This window comes from Lepisosteus oculatus, chromosome 19 (genome assembly GCF_040954835.1).
Source record: "Lepisosteus oculatus isolate fLepOcu1 chromosome 19, fLepOcu1.hap2, whole genome shotgun sequence".
Taxonomy (NCBI): Eukaryota; Metazoa; Chordata; class Actinopteri; order Semionotiformes; family Lepisosteidae; genus Lepisosteus; species Lepisosteus oculatus.
Genome location: NC_090714.1, coordinates 4,458,860 through 4,473,690, shown reverse-complemented (window position 1 = coordinate 4,473,690; position 14,831 = coordinate 4,458,860). Strand labels below are relative to the sequence as shown.

General features: G+C 40.6%; 1 protein-coding gene across 1 annotated transcript in view; it reads right to left on the bottom strand.

Moving 5' to 3' along the window:
* The window catches only part of kcnj12a (potassium inwardly rectifying channel subfamily J member 12a), a 35,522-nt gene extending 21,193 nt beyond the window's left edge, over positions 1–14,329 (bottom strand). Inside the window, exon 1 of the mRNA XM_015359903.2 lies at positions 13,215–14,329. The gene's annotated coding sequence lies outside the window, so the exon portion shown is untranslated. The remainder of the gene's footprint in view (positions 1–13,214) is intronic.
* Between the last annotated feature and the right edge of the window lie 502 nt (positions 14,330–14,831).

Here is a 14,831-nt window from a genome sequence, read left to right as displayed (position 1 = left end):
TATATATTCTATATACTGTATATTTTCAAAGGTACTACAGGAAGATAAGAAAAGTTACAAATGAGAGGAAGTCATTCAGCCCTGAAATCTTGCCCAAATTTCCCATTTCAGTTTTGAGAGTATAGCCTTTTGATTCTTTTTATTTATTACTACCTATTACCACATAAAAAGGAATGTTACTACAAGACAGCTGTAGGGCTTCAAAACGTTTTTTTTTTACCATGAAATGCAGTAGTCTTTTAATTTGGGGCAATCATTGTACTTGAAACAACTAACAAGTGTCTTGGCTTTTATGTTTAGTGCTATCAGGACAGAAACGACGTGGCCAACAGTTTTCACTAGTTTGAAAAATGAATGTCAAGTTAAAAACCGACCACAATGTTAAGTCAAATGAAGTTAACCCTGTGCCAGCTCATTACATACACTACCAGGTGTTTTTAACTTCACATTTTTCTTGTTCTGTTTGAAGCAACTTAATCTGTCTTCAAGTGTGGAATGAGAGATTTCTTCGGCGTCTCCTTCCGCTGTTTAAGAGATTCCAATTAGCAGCCCAGCGTGTGATGTTGTAGTAGAACTCAAATTAAGTAACAAGTGTCGTTTCAATCCATCTTTTTCCCGACCACTAATTCCAGTTCAGTGTGGTGGGGGAGCCGGGGAGTACACCCTGGACAGGTGGCCAGTCCATTGCAGGAGAGACACACACTCACACCAGGGCCAGCTCTTTCAAAAACCAATTAACCTATTAGTATGTCTTTGGACTGTGGGAGGAAACTGGAGCACCCAGGGGAAACCCACGTGAACATGGAGGGAACATACTGACTCCACACAGACAGACCCCCAGAGCCGCAGTGGAACCCAGGGCTAACCACTGCATCACCATCTCACCCACACGTTTCTTTTGCTGTCCTTTATTCGGATGACTTAACAGTGTTCCTAATTTGTCTGCATTTGCAAAATGCATTCTCCGCTTTGTAGATTAAAACCCATTCAGTTTCTATGTTCTGATAAATTCTTTCTTAAATTCCTCATTGGAACTGACTAGCTGTCTTCACAGATTTTTTTTTATCAATGCTTTTACATTCACAGTTTGTGCTCTAGTGTGTTTTGCATGCAGCTTGACAGTACATCAGACTTAAAGTCAAATAAAGAGACTTGAATAGAGGTGGCCTGCAGTTCTCTGTTAAGTTAGTATTTGCTCATTCGCCTGTCAGTTCTCCTGCAGATCCAGCTGAGAGAATCTACACACATCTTTTGCTAAATATGAAAAAATATTTTATTGCTTTTGCCCGTTATACAGAGAAGAATTTAGAAATTATTAATCATCAATCAAATTAGTTTGTGTTGCTTTGTCACTAAAAGACTAACCTGGTTTTGACAAGCATATTATAGGGTTATGATTTGACAGCACATTAAAAATAGAGGAATTGTGTTTGTGGAAGGATACTAAGGTATTGACAGAACCAGATGTGGAAATAACTCTTTTTTCACAGTCCTGATCAGTGTTGGGTTGGTAGGGGATCATTTTGGCAGGTATATAGCTCCATACAGGAATGTAAGCTTACATATTAAGTTTGTCTTAGGAATAAGAAAAACAATAATTTCTCATTCCTTCAAAGAACACATCTTGGAGAACCAATCTTTTTATTTTGTGTATACGTAACACTGTACTTTATTATACTTTGGGCACAGTGCATCCATTCATTTTCTAACCAATTCATTCAATTCAGGGTCATGGAGGATGCCTGGAGCCTATCACAGCAAGCGAGAGATTCAAGGCAGGGAGCACCCTGGATGGTACCCAGTCCATCACAGGACACGCATAGAAACAGATTCACACTCTCTCAACATTCCCAGAAGCCAGTTAACCTCCCCCTATGTCTTTCAACTGTGGGAGGAAACCAGAGCACATGGAAAAACTCACACAAACACAAGGAGAACACTCAAACTCCATGTGGATAGTAATAATAATAAGAATTGCTTACGCTTATACTGTATAGCACTTTTCTGGACACTCCACTCAAAGAGCTTTGCAGGTAATGGGGACTCCCCTCCACCACCACCAGTGTGCAGCAGCCACAGTGCGCCAGAACGCTCCCCACACATCAGCTCTCAGTGGGGAGGAGAACAGAGTGATGAAGCCAGCTAATAGACAAGGATTATTAGGAGGCCATAATTGGTAAAGGCCAATGGGAAATTTGGCCAGGATGCCGGGGTTTCTACTACTCTTTTCGAGAGACGCCCTGGAATTTTTAATGACCACAGAACGTCAGGACCTTGGCTTTACGTCTCATCCGAAGGACGGCGTCTTTTTACAGTATAGTGTCCCCAGCACTAAACTGGGGCATTAGGACCCACACAGGCTGCAGGGTGAGCGCCCCCTGCTGGCCCCACTAACACCTCTTCCAACAGCAATCGTAGTTATTCCCAGGAGGTCTCCCATCCAGGTACTGAGCAGGCTCACACCTGCTGAGGTTCAGTGGGCTGCCAGCTGGGAGATGCAGGATAATATGGCTGCTGGTGGTAATAGCATCCCAGGTCTGGTGTTGAACACAGGGCCCCAGTGCTGGGAGCCAGCAGTGCTTACCAGTGTACCACCCATAGGTATAAAACAATACTGTATCCTGTGCTTTGGAAATGTTAATGCAACGTTTAACATTCTAAGTGAGTTACAGACGGCTCTCTCTGAACATTGATGTTTACTTCATCGAGGTCCTCTTTCTGGATGTACAAGTGCCACAGCCTGCAGTAAATGTACAAGAGCAGCTGGAAAATGCAGCTACAAATTTAAGACTAACAGTGCTGTACCAACAGAAATTAATTCTCCCCCCCCAAGTTCTGTGGGCTGGCTCTGTTTGCAGACGGTGCAATTAATCTGTAGAAAAATAGCTTGTAATAAACTTGTTAAAAACTTGACGCAGAAGTGACGATACGCCGACTTGCCAGAATTCCAAAGGAGGGAGAGAATTGAATATTCAGAGTGGGTGCTGTGTTGCCCTTGCAACAGCTGTGCAATTGCTTTACAAACCACACACCTGAGCTCAGTGACCATTCTGCATGTTAAGTGTGCAGGGCTCCAATACCTAAATCCTACTAATAGGATGGTAAGAATAATTTTTGCAGAGTGCAAACTGTTTCTATGGGAAACTGAATGAAAACTACAGCCTTGCGTCTGTCAGTTTTAAAAGAGGGGAAAAAAGAAGATTGCAATTTTGTAAAGCATGCTATGCTTTGGTTTTTCCTTGTACTGAGCAGACCGTGCTTTGTTTTGAAGTGCCAGTGCATTGTCATTACGAGCTGAATTCAGTGCCTGTGAGTGGTACCCTACCTGACTCAATTAGCAGTTTTATGTGGACAGAGACACAGAGTCATAGGGTCAATCTGTGTCTGATTTAATGAAGAAGGATGTGGTTGCCATTACTCAGAACTGAATGCGTTTTAAACACAATTTTCATCTTGGCCTGTTTTACCAACTGTTCCTAATAGCAGCCATTCCGTAGCTCTGTTTTTTAGGATTGAACACTGATCTCTTGTGCAGCAGAAAGGACAGGAGAGCTTTGATTTCTTTCCGTTTAAGCAGCCGATGACTATTACTGTGGCAGCGAACCCAACCCCTGATAATTCAGTGTCAGAAAGGAGTGTAAAAGCACTAAATGGAGACAAAGTAGCAAATCAGAGAAGGGACTTGGGCAATTTGGCAGTAACTGTGAATAAGTAGCACAGTCCTCAAGGCTGTGCTCAGTCACCTTCATTGCAGTGGTGAGCCTGATAATTATCTACAGTATAGAGTTGCAAACAACGGACAGAAAAACCGGTGCTTTAATCTGCTGAAGCATGCTTTAGTTTATTCAATTGCTAAATCACACATCGGCGCGCGCTTGCTACAGCTCCTGTGGGCATTTGTACGTGGTTAGTAAATAACTGAACACTGTGATAGTGAATGGAGCAGCACTATAACAAAACAACAAGCCCAAACTGGAGATTACTCCAGCCTGCCATTGTCATTTAGCTTGGTCTTGTGCTTGTTCAAATGGCAGTTCAAAAGGCTGGTGTTTGCAACATGGATATGAAAGTTCTTTGGAAACTATGGGTATTTTCATTACATTACTGATATAAATGTTGGTGTTCATTTGTATTGGAAACGGTGTGGTCCATATGAGGTGTATGAAATGACAAGTAGACATCTATGTTACAGAATAGGAGTAAAAACTGAATAGCTTCGCTCCTGATGTCACCTAATCTTGGCCCATGTGGTTGTATTTGATGCTACTTGGTTCACAAGTACATTTCTAACAGTGACCTAATTGTACAGCATGTGGTGGCAGGTAGGTAAAATATCTTATATTTATATCTTAAGGAGATATAATGATTTGTGTTTGCTAGTGAGAGGTGTCTTTCATGTAACTGTTAAGAAAGACCTTTTAGATATTTTTCTCATGGTGTGACCAGTCAAGAAATCAAAAATAAATCTTTGAGAAAGTAACTTTCCAATTATGTAGCACTGTGAGTCACTGGAGATTTTAAATTTGTACTGATAATATAAGATACCAGAGATATCTGGTGACTTGCTTCATTTTTAACTTTTACATTTCTGTAAATTATCTCAAAATAAATGAACAAACCTGGATTATTCAGCAACTTCTTCAACATAAACCTGTAGTTTATCAATACTGAAAAAGTTATTTGCAATGGGAGTCTTATTTGTGATACTGTTAGCAGCTGAATCTACAGTTTTGTTTTTGATCCTGATTTATTGAGAAGCTGTTCACCCTGGCGGTAAACTGAGATAGTCCTGTAGCACAACATGATTTAGCATGATGTCCCCAATAGTTCCTCACTATCGAAAGGAAAGCACTAAAAAGTGAGATGATAAGTGGATTTTTAATAATCTCTATTGTTGCTTCATAAATTGTTTGAGGTCAGGCTTGTTTGTTTTCCCCTAATTGCCTGAGCAATAAATCACGTTCCAGTGACACAAAAGTCGCAATAAAAGTAATAAAAACGCTGTTGGTTGGGTGACCATCGCATCAACTCCAATGCAATATAATGGGCCTCCCAGATTGCTTTGAAGATTGGCAAGAAGATTTGCGGTCTTGCTGATTCGTTAGCTGACAGGGATTATTAGAGAGAAGTCTGTCCTGTTGGCTTTGCAGCTTCTTTGCCTAGAAGAGGGGTTTCCAGTTCTCTTTCTGTGGGGCTCGCTCTGCAGCTCTGCTCCTGAATCACGTCATCGCTGGCTTAATGAGAGCAGTTAAACCAACTCCCCCCAGCTGTGCAGCTCCTTTAAAGAGACCAAGAAATCCTGCAGACCGCAGGACCAGGATGGAACATCCCTGGCCTTGAACCATTCCATCAAATCAAAATGAGCAAGACGAACACTTTGGAGACTGTTCTGCAATTATCCATCTATTTCAGAAAGAGGATTTAGAACCCTCTTGTACAGTGCTCTTCAGTTATGTGATCTAACACTGTTACACTCAGTTTTAACTGTTAATAACACAGTGTATCTGTGTGTGGCTATAGCACATGAAGGACCTGCCCCTTATTTCCATGTGATGCGACTCGAATGTTCCAGATGAACAGTACGAAGCCTACCAGACAACTGAAACAAAAAAAAAAAACCCTTCTATTAAAATGAAACTAAATGTGGTGAACAGAGTAAGAAAAGGTAACACTTAAGCTGTATTTTTTAAAGATGCACATTGCAAGATCCTGTTGTGTGGATGATTTACATCAGTTAAGTGTTTCCATGGCAAGAAAAAAACTCGAAATCAGGCTTTTTAGGAAGTTTGGCTATTTAATACTTGTATTAAGCTGTTTTATGGGCTCAATTTCTGTAGGAACATCAACTGGGAACCCCAGTCTGGTACAATATTGCAAACACTGGTAGAGAAATTTTAAAAGCTCTTGGGAGATCTTTTGAATTCGAAACATGTTAGGCATTCATTGGCTGTGATGCTTTAAGGAGAAGGTTTATTCAGAGGGAACTTTCAGAATATTCTAAAGTAGTAATGTACTTTTATTGTAAATGGAATAATTCATAGTCCATCTTTAGTGTATTTGCAAGACATTTAGATCTGTATCATTGTTACAATATTGAAAATTACACTTTAAAAAGGTATGCTCCTTTTTTAGATTTTTACACTGCACAAATATTTTTTTAAATAGTTTTATTCTAATATTTTTTTTTCATTATTATGAGTCAATATTATAAGTAATTTAATGTGCCTCTTCTTTTTAAAACTTTAACAAAGCTATAATGAAATGAGACTTCCATCCATTCTTTAACTGCTTTTTCCAATTCAGGGTAACAGGGGAGAAAAGTGTTTATCTAGCAAGGCTGGGTAGACTCTACACAAGACATCAGTCCATCACAGGGCAGATACAGAAACAGACACAGACACTCACACCAGGGCCAATGAACCTACCACTATGTCTTTGGACTGTGGGAGCAAACTGGAGCACCCAGAGGAAGCCCATGCCAATGCAGGGAGAACATCCAAGCTCCATGCACCCTGTGTCTGGAATTGATCCTTATCAATGCTGATCACGTCTCCACCATGCTGCCTGGGTTTAGACCTCCAAATTGAGTTTCGGTCAGGAATGCTGATCTCAGTAGTGCAACCTGTATTTGTGCTGAAGATCTACCAAGTTGTGTAAGAAGCCGAAAGCTCACTGCCATTTTTCAGAGCTCAAAACAGAGGTGCATTACACAGACAATTCCAAAAAAGCACTGGGATCCCCCTTCCAAGACCAATCCTGCAGACTGGCTTAGATAGGACATTTGTGTGAAAATGTCTGCAGCCCCATTTACTTCGGATCTGACTTTGTAAAACAAATATTTGATGGGATTTGCACAGGGTATTACCGATGTTTGATTCTGTGAGAACCTTAAATAACCTGTTTCAGATCTTGTTCCAATGTGATTTCGTGTGTTAACCCTATCCAGGAATCTGCCAGTTTTAAATTTGTAGCTCACACTGTTAACAGCTCTCTCCCCTTAAAAACTCCCAACGAATAAGGTTCGGACACGAATACAATGCAGTGAGCGTTTGCTGTTGTTCTTTTGAGGGGAAAAAAATACAATTTTGTTTCCCATTGCATTTGCTTCCACATTTATCAAAGACTAACAGCAACAGGATGTAACAAAAAAAAAAGAATAGTTTAGGATGCTGCCTCTATATTTGTACATAAAACAAAAATGCAAGATGATGAAAAAGCAAAGGTCGGAACTTATGAGTCTGCGATTACCAACCAATGTGGAGCTCTCCTCATGCGGCTCTTGAGATACAGTCAGATAAATCTCTGAGCAAAGCAATAAGGTCTTCGCAGAAATATCAGGTGTATTATTTTTAATCCAGATTGTGACAACCCAGGTAAATAGATTCAGGGCTACAGATCTACAGTTCAGACACGAGGCACGTGAAATGTCTGATCATTCACTTGCAATCAAATGGGCCAGGAAAGAAGGAGAAAACGGGCATCTCTGATGGAAAAAACCCCATCAGTTAAATGCTGTTCAGAGCCACTACAGCAGGAGCTCTGAACTGGCTCATTATGCCTGTCAGTAAATGGCACACATGGGAAGCTTAAATCTTCCACAAGGAAAGCAGAAAATGCAATCATTTCACACAGAGGGTGAACGAGAGCTTTTCACGAGTACAGCTTCAGGTGTACCACACCTTCCCAAAGACATTTTGGGAAATATGGGAGATTTTCTAGAGGTGTATGCTGAACTCATTGTCTTGACCTTTAGACAACAGGCAGCACTGCAGCATATTTGAAAGGCAAGATCTGGGTTGGAGTTAGTGGATCTATTTTTCACCATGGATGCTTACATGCTGAAGGAATGCACCTCCTTCCAGGTGATAACGTTTCATCTGCTCGATGCAGGCCCTAAATCTGCACAGCTTCTGTTGAGCGATTAGCAATCACATGACGGTCAGTGCGCAGAGTTGACAGATGTCCTAGGTTTTGCAAATAGCTTTTCACCAGAGGGTGTGCTTGTATCTCAACCACATACAGTGCCCTTAAGGTGAGAGTGGCTTTCTGTCTGAAATAACATTATCTATAAATAAATAAAATAAATTTGTTCCAAATTGTCTGCCTCTCAGACCTTGTAGCATCTGTAAGATGGATTTATTCCCCTTCACCCAGTCATACAGAATGAAATGGGCTTTACTCTTGTACCAGAACCATTTTTCCTTCTTTTACTTTATAAGCATTTTACAGCCTCATGCTCGCCCTCCTTTTTTAACAATTTAGTCACTATTGTCTGCTCAGGCACTTTTTTTGTGCACAGTGCTCTCGAATTAGCACAATTATTCATGCCTTTCTCATCTGCTTGTGATAGATGGATATTGAAACATCCTTGCGTGTTTTTATTTCCTCACACTTCACAAACGTTGTTTGAGACATTTGGCTGTGAACTAGCTCAACTCTCAGGTGGTTTATGAAATATCGTCTAATTTTGCAATTCATTTCCTCCCCGGCCTTCCTAAAATAGTGGATTTGTGATAACTGTTTTGTCAACAAAACATTTTTATCTTCTGTTTATACTAATCGTCTCCAGCTTTTTTTTTATCCCTGCTTCCAATTCAAATCTGTTTTTCATGCTCATCTGCAGGTGTGCCTGAATTCAGGAGTCTCATCTGGTCGACCATAATAAAATCATTTTCATATGACTTAACCATCTTTCTTGCTCACGTTGGAAAACATGCCCAATTGTGAAATTGTAGTCTATGATTTAAAAGTCCTGCAACTTTTGGGCGATTTTTGCTAAACCAATGTGTGCTTTGCTAGCTAAATGCAGATTAATTTTTAAATCTGCTGCTCATTTGACTGTTTTTTGAAAAGAGCTGTTTAAAAGAGCTCTGGCATATTACGATATAGAGCTCATCCACCTCCAAAATAAAAAAAAAACAATAGAACTTTGTTTTTCCTCTGATTTGTGTACTCCCTTCTGAAGCACGAACTGTCTCCCTTTAGCCAGGCGTTTTTCTCTGTTGCAGTCTAAGCAGGCCGATTTGGTACAAATGTGTGACAAAACAGCTCATTCTAATATGGCAGACCACAGGGGCATAACAATTTGGTAGTCTGCCCTGAGAGGGACCTAATCTCTGAGGTGAGACTTTTGTTGAAGGTTTTTCTTTCTTGGTTGGGGGTAATACTACTTATCTTCATCAAAATGTCCACTAGATTAGTAATTCATTGCATTCATACAGTGCTTTCCAATGAAATGCCTTCATTCACCATTAAAGCACAGTGCCCATTTACTGTAAGTGACACTTGCCAGCTCCATACTTCATACTGGGGCTAACACTCCTACACTTACTGTTCGTGGGGTCTTTAAAAGCCGCAACCCTGGTTTAATGTCTCTTCCGAATAATGCCAACAGCGACAGTACAGTCACCATCCTGTGGAAATGTGGAGCCAGAGGAAAGAGCACCACCTACTGGTCGACCACTACCACCTCAACTTGCATCAGGAACCTAGTGTCCCTTAGAGGCTTCCATCCCAGTACTCTGGCTTAGTACAGCAAGTGCTGTGTAGGTATAAGTGAAAGGCTGGACCCATGTTGAAATGGTAAGTTAAAAATAGTTTTCTCCCACAATATAATATATAAGTATCTGTGAATGCTTGAATCCCACATGCTCATGCTTCAGGTCTCACACCCACACACAGGCACTTAGAAGGCAGGCTAAACAGATTCAGATGGTGTTTTGGAGGTGTACAAATAGAATTCTGTAATAGAATATGAATCTGGTATTATACTGTGTAAATATAGTACTGTTGAAGTCTCTGCTTCAACAAGCTATATCTTGTGAGGATAATATTGGGTTTTCGTATACAAGTTTATTACTGAAAAATAGATACAAAATACTTCTATAATGCTTAATATGAAAAACGAAAGTGACATTTTGTAATGCCCACTTGAGGCAGCACAGTTAGAGAACTGACGTCATCCCTATTGCCAGAGTAATACCCCATATAACACCCCACCCAATCAATTTGTTGATTTTAAATATACTGACACTTGCTAACATTTTTGCCCATAAAAACTTAAGATTGTTTAAAAGAAATGCTTTTTCCCCCCCTCATAGTGCGGTATAGATAGTACTACTGAATTTCACTGAAGTGTTTTTTTTTTTTTTTTTTTAGCTCAGTCACCATAATATCACTCAAGACATTTCCGCCCAGTTCTTGTTTTGTGGAGCCCTTGCTCTGGTCTCATTGGCATCGCATTGGTATCGCTCCGATATCACATGAGTATCAGCTCAGCAGGTGCTGTAATAAGACTAGCAGCTGCTGTGTTTGTTCACAGCTTCAAACTGGGCTTTTGTTCTTTCTGTCCCAGAAAGGATTTGTAAAAACAGGAAAAGAAGAAAGCATTCTGTCAAACAGTGCTCATTTCTGAAACATCTTTTGCCTTTTGTTTAGGTGTTACTTTTTTAATTAACACTTTTTTCCCCATATTTAGAATGCCTGCATCCATTTCTTCATGACAGATTGTTGTATTAAAAATATTTCATTAAAGATAAAGAGAACGATCGATAGATGAAAGGAAAGGTTTCGTTTTGCACTTTTTTGTAAGTGCATTTTGGGTGAAAAAAGCAATAATCATAGTATTAGTTAAGTGTTCCCAGAGGTAAATTATTTGATGTCTGTGAGGGTGAAGGAGGAGCAATTATAATTGCATGAGCTTTTCACTAATTGCTTGGAGTTCACAGTACACTCTTAATTTTGTGTACGGTATATACAGGATTTTCATACAGTATAAGCTAAACTGTTCCTTATCTATAAGAAAAATCCTAATTGCTCATTTCTGTTTCCGGATCTGAATTAAGGAATTATTCACGTACCGTATGAGGCAGATTAAAGGACATGTCGTCTATTTTACTGACACTGCTCCACGCAATAGTATCGCTGAACGATACTAAGTTTTTAATCTCTTTTTCATATATATATACTGTATAATACGGTATACAAACCCGGCATACCCCGCATATTACTAAACACTCACAACAAAAAGAATATATTTCAACCTTTTTATATACTTAATTGTGTTAATCTAAGATTGAGTGTGCTGAAGAACTTGTATAATAAAAATGTAATGCATTTAGGCAGTATGAGCTAAATTGTTTGCTAGTTACCAGGATGGACTGGCAGACTGAGCGTGTCCAGACAGTGTTTGTACTGTACGTGGAGCCCGCTCTTTATCTATGCGGTAAATAAAGATTTGATCCACTAGAGGGTCTCCCTGGGATAAAGCACACCAAAAGAGTGGTTTGGTACCGTACCAACTAGAGCTGGGGAACATCCGGAGGTTTCTAGTCATTTCCAGCGATCCTGGCCTAAGAAACTCTTCTCCCGGCAGCCTTATTCTGAAGGGGTTTGTTCTCATTGTGCGGGGAGCAGAATAAACATGGTCTCATTTGTCTAAAATGACAAGCTGGATCTGTTACAGCTCAACATGGTTAGGTAGGGTTGTTTTTTTTCTTCACCCTGCTAGAAATCATCTCGGCCTTTTACTCATTTCACACCTTCCTGCCTGTATCCCAAGCTTGTTTTTCTGGGGCTCTCGATTGACTGACTGACATGCAGTGTTCACACAAGCACCGGTGGTAGGCAGGGTATTCGTTTGGCTCAAGATTCTCAAGCGCATCGGCCTTTGTCTTCGTCTTCTCGGATTTATTTTCTCAGCCATAGCCCTGCCCTCTTAAAATGTTCAAAGTTCACTCATCTTTCAGTTTCGAGGCGCAAATACACGTGCACGGCAGTCTAAAACACTCACTCTCAATATTTTAAAAAATGACTGAAAGGGATGTTAAGAATAAGAAAATAAAGTTTCCGTTCTGACTGTCTTAAGTGACAAAGGTCTAATCATAAGTAACAACAGAGAAAGAAAAAAAGGTAAATTCACATGGAAAAATTCCTTTAAATGCTTCTACAGTATGATATTTGACATTTTATGAAGTAACAGCTGAAGGGAGAAATTTGCCTTTTTCAGGTAACCTGTTGCTGTCGTCCAAGTTCTATTTCAAATCCAACTAAATTCACAAATCTTTAAGTCAAGATTATTAAATCCCCACACTCAAAAGCATTTTTTTTAAATCTTTCATCCAGTTGTTTCAATTCCAAACTGAATTTTAAGAAGCAATACAAAATGTTTTCCCCATATATAGCCACATTAGGTCTGTCGCAATGTGCAGTATGCAACCCAACTGGTTTAATTTTAAGTTACAGAAACAAGAAGGCTTTGCACTGTAAGCATTGAAAATACATTTTCCACACTGTGCCTACCCTTCTTATTACCTGCTATTTATTTTTGAAAGCAGACTTCAACTCTTTTTTTTTTTAACAGGAGCAGGTGTGCTTGGGGTGATATCGGCACCACTGCCTGAGGTTATGCAGAAACGGTTTTCTTAAACAAAATTTAAAGGAATAGAGAGGATTACCCATTGTCCAGTCAAGTTTTTCTTCACGGTCACATTTTTCGGTGCGCAGATGAACATTTACATTAATTTGACACCGTTTAATTTGGTGGAAAATGAAAATCCCTACAAATAAATTCCTCAGAATAAAAAAAGGTAATGATATTCTCATCACCATCCGGCTTAAAAAGGGCCTTCGTGCTAAATTACTGGTATACCGAAAATAAAAAAAGAAATTACCTGCAATTTTTCACACCGTAGTTGCCCAGACAGCCTCATTTTTTCTGTATTAATTATTCATTTTATGATCACAGGCCACTAACAGGTACCCCTGCATAAAATTGGAATCCAGAGTAATGACGGAGGTAGTAAATAGTAACAGGAGAAGCTTATTGAGGGTGATGAGAAAAGACAATATAAAAAAAACGCTGTTGTTAAAGTCCTTTCAGCTTGCAGATGTTTCCTTTCAGATTCCTCTTAAGCTGTTAAGCTGCAGGTAGTGTTTTATTTGTAGGCAGCATTTACTTTGGTGCTTTGCAATTATGCAGTAGTTGCTAGGATGCCAGTATCAGCACCACACAGCTGACATTTGTGCCAAGCGTAGCTGTAACCAGTGTACTTTGAACAATACAAAAGGAACTGTACGAATGCAAATCACAGGAGTAAGAAAATGTGCAAGGTGTTTGCTGAACCTGGCCGCTTTTCCCAAACAAGCAAGATTGGATGAAACAGACAGCACCTGCCCAGCCAGAACTACATGCAAAGTTTGTAACTCCTGCTTACCTGCGAGTCTCTCCTCGGTCTCGCACTCACGGATTTATTTCTGTTATCCCCTTCTTCCCCGCTAGCCAAACCTGAACATTTTCCACGCGGCTTTCGGGCTCCTCACTTTTCAGACAGCTACGGGCAAAGCCATTCCAGCCGTCTGAGGCAAAAGCTTACAACCCCCTTAAACTTCTTCATCTCCATCAATCCTCGCCTTGCGGCTTCTCGCCCGGTGCGTGCCCGGACGAGCTCTCCAGACGCTGTCGCTCTCCAACGGTTCTCCTACTCCTCTTGGCTCATTTGTTCTTTTGCTTTCCAAAAATAATAATCGAAGAAAAAAAGTCGCCCCCACCAGCAGTACCAGTACCTCTGGCTTGGAACAGGTGGCTAAGTAACAATTTCCCAGCATGAAAACCACATGGGTGCTCTTTAGCCCTTAACTCCTGCCTTGGAGCTCAGTAAAGATGTGTGCTCGTGTTGTAGTTTGAAGCCTTTTTGAGCGTTTTTCTCCTTTTTTAAAGAAAACATTTGGCTTTCCCCTCTTTCCCCTTCTCTCTGTCTTTGCTATCTGATCCAGATCTGCTGCAGTTTCTCTCTCTCTCTTTTTCTCTCTCTCTGTTGCTCGCTCGCTCGCTCTCCCAGCGTGTCACAGTAGCTGGCACTCAAAGCCACTGTGGGCTCATTCCACACACTCCCTCCTGCTGTACTGCCAATGAACAGCAACTTGATGTACAAATAAGTACACCTAAAGCCGTACATCAGCATTTCTTTTATGTTTTTGATCAAATCCATGCGAAAGGCTTGTATTGGCTCTTGAAATTTTCCTGTGCACTGTGGTGTGGCTTCCTTCAGCTGCGGTCCAGCCATCTCTCTTAGTATTAACAGGTTGTTCTTTTGTGTTGTCGTGTTTTTTTTTCCTTTCCTTTTTTCTGTATCCATCGTCATAGCCTCCCCAGCAACAGCCTCTGCCCTTCAAGAGAATCTCTCCCCTTCCGCTGTTAAATTTTTTGTTTGTATCCCCTTATGTTTTGGAAGACGAGAACTCTTTGCCAAGGTATGTGGAAGTCCTTCTCCTCAGGCGAAATGCCGAACCATATAGATTTGTTTTTTGGGTTCTACTCTGTAACTTCCAGACTTCTTGCTAATATCGGTGAACGTTGCACAATGTTTTCAGGAAAGTTCTTTTCAGGGCATTTTTTGTAAGGGGTGGGTTTAACCTTTTTGAAAGCCTCCAGCCTTTTCCAACACATTCTAAAAAAAAACCTCTTTGGGTGAACACGACCATGTTGAGATTTTCGCCGTCTTCGACTCTCTGTAAAGATGCGCACGGTTGTGGACTTATGGTGGGCGATGTGATGAGGCCGAGGGTCATGGGGTTTCATGTTAAAGGGAGGCATCGGGGGGCCAGGAGAGCTTGTGCAGCCTGCAGGGGAATTTGCATATTTATGAGGGTGATGCTGAGGAAAGCCATGGGCCGACATTATTACTGAGACCCCCTCGTAGCTTCCTGGATTGCCAGATGAACAGGAAGTTGAGCAGCATTTTCACCAGACTGTTGCGAATGCTAATAATACTCTCATTGAGAGTGTGCATCTCTGCTGCAGAATGGGTATGGTCTATAAATGAAAGGGAAAG